The 7,295-nt window shown below is 37.8% G+C and overlaps 1 non-coding gene across 1 annotated transcript; it reads left to right on the top strand.

Annotated features, from left to right (window-relative positions):
* The first annotated feature begins 261 nt into the window (after nucleotides 1–261).
* Nucleotides 262–368, top strand: LOC112088269. The gene has a single exon (XR_002900435.1). It is a non-coding gene; the product is annotated as a small nucleolar RNA R71 (small nucleolar RNA).
* Nucleotides 369–7,295: the final 6,927 nt, after the last annotated feature.

Raw genomic sequence — 7,295 nt, 5'->3', positions numbered from 1 at the left:
TTATTTGGTTGTTGCAATCCAAGATGACTCATTATGTGACGGAGACACTTTATAACTTCTGAAATTTCTTTTTTCTTCTCAGGAAGTGCAGAATTACCAAAGGTTACTTGATTTCGGATGCTGTTTCCTAAATTTTTAATGAAAACGTGAGCATCTTCTACAGATCTAGTTGTGAAATCTCCATTACTTGCTATATCAATAGAGTGTCGTAACTCTGGAGTTATACCGCGATAGAAGATACTTAGCAGGTATTCCTCGGCATATCCATGGTGTGGACAATCTCTTTGGTATTCCTAAATCTTTCCCAAGTATCTAAAAGATCTTCATCTTCTTTTTGTTTAAAATTTTTTATCTTCTTTCTTAAGAGATTTGCAAGATTTCTAGTGTAAAAACGATTTAGGAAAGCAGTTTTACACGCTGCCCACGTTTTTAGTGAAGCAGGTGGCAGAGATTTTAGCCTTTTGCTGACCTTATATCTAAGAGAGAATGGGAAAAGACTACACTTGTGGTAATCCCCATTTGCTGTAATGGTTGCACATAATTCTTCGAAAGTCTCGATATGGTCTGTTGGGTTTTCGAATGAATAACCAGAGAATTGATTTTGTTGAACTAAATGGATATGGGGTACCTTAATTTCGGTTTTGCCATCCTCTGGTAAGGCTGGTTGAATAGCTCTTCGATCTCCCATGAATTTTTCGAGTGAATCGAAACTTCCAATCAGTTCATCATCATCTTTGTGTTTGACCGATCTGATTAGCTCATTGTCATCATAAATCGGTTCTTCAAACTCATCATCAGTCAGGTCATCATCGCTTGGATCACCATCCACACGATTTGGTGGATCACCAAGAGTTCCGGGAACATGTTCCCGGTCTCTCATCTCAGAGAAACCTGAAAATTCAAAAGAAAAAGTAAAATAAACAAGTGTTCTAATGGATTTAAGCTGGGATTCGCAACGAAACAAATTTAAGTCCCCGGCAACGGCGCCAAAAACTTGATTGCGAGCAAAAGCGCGGGGTTGGTTGTTTTCGTTTTACTAAGCTTCAGGTTTTAAATTTATAACCCCTAAATGTCTGCAAGTGCACAGATGTGCGCTGTAGTACTTAGGGTATCGATCCACAGAGACTTAGTTGTTTCATTACGAATTCACTGCAACGGTTAAATCAGATTAGAACTAAAAAGGTTTTGGTTTTGGTTTTGGGTTTTTGTTGTCACTAAATCTAAACTAAAAAGCTAAACAAGTAAAAGCAATTGAAAGTGAAAGCAAATAAAAGCAAGTAAAAATCGATTAAACAAAAGCGAATGAAGGCAACTAAATGGCGATTAAACTAGGCGATTGAAAGCAAAGAACAAGCAAATGAAAAGCAAACTAAATTGAAGGTTGTAAGCAATGAAAGACAAACGTTGGGGCTCAAGGGGTTTCGCAGGGGTTCATGGACTGAGCTATGTCGATTTTAAACAAGTGATAAAGGTAATCAACTACGTATGTTCTAGAACTCGAGGCACGGAAGTATGAATAGCCTACTTTCGCAGCACTAAACAACTATCTCTCGCAACCCTAATCAGTAGGTTTCCACTCTGATTCTGGAAGGGAGAAGATGCAATAGCAGAAGAAGACTCATCAATATTCACAAGTCAACTACAGGTAGGTTTCCACTCCTATAGAAAAATTGCTCGTTTCACCCTAGTTCAGACAATCAATGAAAGCTTTCGCAACATATCAAATCAGATCGGCTTCTAAGTGGCCAGCAAAGAATCACGCAGTAAGATTAAAGGCAAACGAAGAACATCTAGAAGATTATAGATCCTAAATCTATCGATTCATAAGCAAAGACACATGAAATTTCCTTTGAAAAATCCCTTTAAACCCAACTGGGTAACTACTCAAACATATTGTAAACAATCATCACAGAGTATTGAAAGTTGCAGGAAATTAAAGAGAAGAAGGAAGAAGAACGAAGAACGGAGAAGCAGAAGGAGGCACGATGGTCACTCCTGCGGCGGCTCCTCTTCGAAGACGGCGGCGGCTCCTCCTTAGGGTTGCACGAAAATCTCTCTCCTCTTTGTCTATTAGTTTTCGGTCTCTCCTCTTTAGAATGACCTAAAGGGGGTATTTATAGCTTCTGGGGTGGTTCTGGACACTTAGGGCTTCAAAAATAACGAAAGGAATTGATCTGGGCTTTAATTAAGTTTTCGGGAAAGTGAACGACCAAAGTCCGCGGTTGCGGTGGCTCTACCCGCGGGAAAATGGGTGTTGGCCGCGGTCCCGGCACCTGCTCTTTTCCGGAACTGCATTTTTTGTCATTCTTGCATCGGGAGTATCTGAAGATCTAACCGTTGGATTGTCTCCAAACCAAGTGCATTAGAAAGCTGGTTGGATCCTCTATGTTTTCTCAAATTTTGGGGGTGATCAGACGGTGAGAAGGTCTTCATTGCTTGTCATACTTCTGACGGTCTGCATTTATCCAAAATTGCTCATTTGTTCCAAATTGCATATCTTTTGTCCAAGTTTCCTGTAAAGTCTTTTGAAACTCTAAAACATTGAAAACACTAAAAACCATTGAAAACAGAGTTAAAACACCTGGATAAGATACAATTATGATCCATAAAAGTGGTCAAAATACGGTGTTATCAATTGTCTCTACACCCGGTTTTATAATTATGGTGTGTTCATGTCCCCTGATAGGGGGTAACCCAGTAGGAGCCTTAAACACTTGCTCAAATTCATTCAACACGCGTTGAAGCACCCCAGGAATGGGTGTAGATAGTTTTGAAACCACCTGTGTATTGCCAAACCACAACTTAACTCCTTTCTGTTGGACGACCCAAGGCATAGATATGGATTTCAGGGATAGTTTCGTGTGAAAAGGCTCAGGATCACCTACTAGTGTAACCCATCTGCCCTTGTAAGTGAAACTGAACTCATGAAGATCCCATTCTACCTAGAACTTCCCAAGTGTGTGTAACCATTGCACTCCTAACACCACATCGACTCCTCCCAACTTGAGTGCAATGAAATCAATGGTAAAGGATAAGCCTTGCATCGAAAATATTACTGCAGAGCAAATTCCTGAACCATGAACTGCCACACCCATAACAACACTTGCAAGTTGGGATTGTGAGTCAAAAACAAGTGAACTCGTTTAATTAATGTCGGTGAGACAAAATTATGCGTGGCACCACTGTCTAACATGACCACAATAGAGGTACGTCTAATCATGCCTCTAATATTTGTTGTGGAAGGTGATTACAATCCTAAAAATGCATTTAAGGACAACTGCATCATGTGTGGTAACTCCTCCGGGCTCTCGTCATCCACAGCCATCATATTATCTTCCAAAACCTCCAGCTCTAACCCGTTGACAACGACCAGCACTTGTAGAGCCATGTTGGGGCAACGATGATCTCTAAAAAACTTCTCTCCACACTTGAAACACAGTTTGTTTTCCTTCCTATACTTCAATTTGGCATCCGATAAGTGTAACCGAGGACTCTGTATTGCTGTGGAATTACTCGTCACACCATTCTTATTCTCCATAATCATAGGACTCTTGGTCACTGATATTGTAGCTGGTTTAAATGGCCTGTAAGTATATTGTCGAGTTGATTTATAATCATTCACTTTTACGCCACTTAAAACCTTACATAACATATTATCCCCCATCTTCACTACTGCAGCTTTATGAGCAGATAAACCTTTTGGTTCTTTAAGCTTCACCACCTCCTTCATCTCGGGCTTTAATCCTTTGTAAAAAATGTTCACCAAATTTGCTTCATCAATACCAGTAACCAGTGAAATCAACTCCTCAAATTCACTTATGTAATCTTGCACAGACCCGGTTTGAACAATACTGCAGAGTCGTTTGCCAGGTTTATCATCAATTGAGACCGCAAATCTTGCCAACATTCGTTCCTTAAAGTTCTTCCAATTCACAAAAGGAGCATCCACCAATTCCCCTTCAAACCAATTCAACACCCGACCTTCCAAGCTCAACGAAACCAATTCCAGCTTCTGATCCTCAGGATATTTTCCAATTCGGAAATAACGTTCCACTCGACAGATCCAAACGTAAGGCATTTTTCCCTCAAAGACTAGATGATCAAACTTCCTTAACAACGATTCACGAGTAGCTAAGTTAATATTCATTCCCCGAGAACCTAGATTCGAGGCTTGTGGTTAAGTATCAGAAGAAATTACCGGTACCTGAGGATCTGTAGACGAAGATGTGGCCACTTTTTTCTTATGTGGTCGCGGATTGAACTGGCTTGCTTTGATTATTCTGATCGCTTGTGATAGCGTCATCAATTGTCGTTCCAAAGAATCTAATCTTTTAGCTGATGCTGCTGATATACTCTCCAGTTTCTGATCTGATGTCGCAACCGATTGAGATAGCAATGTATAGCCATTTGTGAGAAATTTCAGGTCCGAGTGAACTTCCGCCATACCTTTGCTCAGCTTGTCGAACTTCAACTATGATTCATCAATTTAAGCCACTGCGTCTTCTAACTTCCCACACCAACTCAAATCAAAATTTCTGTAGCTCAATCTGATCACGAACGCACCATGTGTTAAGAATGAATGTATCAACTCTCACAATCACTCTTAACTCATCGCTCTTTGAATGAATGTAATGTATTGAATTCAATGACGAAATCCAAATTTTTTACAAAGAGATATCAGAATTCCAAGATCCAGTATCTCTCTCACAATCTCGTGATCGCCTCAAGTCTCACGACTCTCTACAATTTGAAAATCAGAGTCTGAGAAAGAAATTACAAACAAGAATCTACTCCCTCTGTTCAGAATTATTTGATGTTTTAGAAGGTTTTTTTGTTCAGAATTATTTGATGTTCTCACTTTTCAATGCAAAATTTAATGAATTTTTATAGTTTTTGACCTTTTATATTCTGCAGATTGTCTTATTATTGGCTGAATGATATTTAAATGAATTATAAATAATATTTTTAATATAGAAAAAATAAAAATTAAATGAATCCTTAAACTGTGTGCAAAAACCTTAAACATCAAATAATTCTGAACAGATGGAGTATTTATCTTCTCTATATTGAGTAACAGCAAACCCTCCAAATGTCTTAGACTCTTCTCGAGTCAACTCTCCACTTTTAGTCAACAACTCTCTTCACGCTCTGTTTTCTTCCTTTCATGTTTCCTCCTTATGTAATACGTTTGTTGTAGGTTATCACCATTTTGTGGCAGCTTGAGATATCTCTAGCTACTCAACCACCTCAAGGTCTAGAAAGGCCGCTTGATCTGCCTATTTAGGACAAGAGTATACAGCTGCGAACATAAAATTATTGGAGATCTCTTCTAGGGTTTCTGTAATCTCTCTCATCTTAAAACCATATATCACTCTTTGGTTTTGGCATAAAAATAGTGTTGCGGTTTTAGCAAAAAATATGGTTTTGGAGTTTTAGTGAGAAAATACTATTTTGATGAAAAACATGATTTTGCAGCTTGACGGAAAAACACAATTTCACAATTTTGTTATTTTAGTAGGAATATGCAGTTTTGGTGGAAAAATACAATTTTATAGTTTTGCAGTTTTGGCAAAAAAATTGCATTTTGGTAGAAAAATATGGTTTTAAAGTTTTCATGAAAAATAAGGTTTTAAAGTTTTCATGAAAGATGTGGTTTGGTAGAAAACACAATTTTATGGTTTTGTGTTTTGGCAGGAAAACATGGTTTTGCAGTTATGATAGGAAGATGTCATTTTGTAAATTTGGTGGTAAAATATTTTTTTCTGTTATAACACATATCATATATGGACTCTTATACCGGCCCATTAGGCCCATCAGGGCATTGTACTTAACCTAGATTCCCTATGTACTCTATATATACATTCCAGTGATTAATAAAGTATCTAAGTTTTCACAACACGTTATCAGCACGATAAGACTCTCTGAGCGAAAAACCCTAATAAATCCGGCCACCACCAAAACCCTAAAAGCAAGTCGAAACTTAAAAGACGCATATCTTCCAAACCGTGAGGAACCAGAAGACAATCTACATATCAAATCGAAGCCCTCGACGAGACGAATCTACTGGTGAAAACCGTTTGTCGACCCAACGTCGGACGCGCCCTCACGCACACTTACAGTACATGACGATCAACCGAAAAAAAAAAAAAAACCAGATCCGAGTTTTTCCTTCTTCAACCAGCAGCTTCTCCAGTTTTGGTGATCAATCCTTGGAATTTGTAGCGGCTAACTGAGGTCTATTAGCTCCCAGTTTCATTAGCCTGTCAGAAATCCAAAGGTGGAAAAGGTATCTTCTAAAACTGAGAGCCATAGAACCTGTTGTTTAAACACTTCAAAACCCTAAAAAAAAAAAAAAAAAAAAAAAAAAAAAAAATCGATCTCTAATTGATTGAAAGTGTTTGATACTCTGATGATTGATTGATAACTTGTTGATTGATTGTTTAAATTACAAGTTTATGCATGTTCAAAGGTTTTAAACTCGTTTTATAAAACCCTAATCTACAAAAACCTAACAACCGTTTTTGGCCATGTTTATGGCATAAACCTATTCGATTTTCATCATGTTTAATAAGCTTGTTGCAGCTTATTTGATTGTTGATTCTCTTGCTTGAAACACTTGATTGAATAAACTAAGAAAATCAACCCTAAATCCTAAGCTTGATTCACGATTTTGTAATCTTCAAAATCGTAAGTCATAATGCTTAAACCCTAGTCCTTTTCACGTGATTTCTTTGTTGTCCTTGTGAAATTATTAAAACCATCGACCACAGATCCTATAGATCTCGAAATCACATCCAAAATATGTTTTCCAAACCGTTAAAACCCTAGATAAAACCCTAATCATATTCGGCTCCCCTAGGGTTCCTCCTAAACCGCCTAAAACCGGCTAAACCTGGCTCTCATTAACCGAAATTATATTCGGCTTTAACCGATTAAATCACAGCTATTAAACCGACATCATGTTCGGGGTAACTAAAACCATACCCTTTAAAATTTACTATTTCCGAGAAAGTTCCCTCTAATAGAAAGTTTCCTCATATAAAAACTTTCCTCATATAGAAATTTTCCCGACATAGAAACTTTCCTCATTTAGAAAATTACCCAAATTATAAACTTTCCAAATTTAGAAACTTTCCTAAAATAGAAATATTCTCAAAATAGAAAGTTTCATCATCAGCATTCAAAATTTTCTCAAAACAATCCCTAACAAAATCAATCTCATGTTTCAGATGTCAAACATTCAGAAATGTGAATTCGAGGCCCTTCACGTCTCCGGGGATAACTACCTCGAGTGG

Source organism: Eutrema salsugineum, unplaced genomic scaffold, assembly GCF_000478725.1.
Source record: "Eutrema salsugineum unplaced genomic scaffold, Eutsalg1_0 scaffold_15, whole genome shotgun sequence".
Classification (NCBI taxonomy): Eukaryota; Viridiplantae; Streptophyta; class Magnoliopsida; order Brassicales; family Brassicaceae; genus Eutrema; species Eutrema salsugineum.
This window is presented reverse-complemented; position numbering and strand designations above follow the sequence as displayed.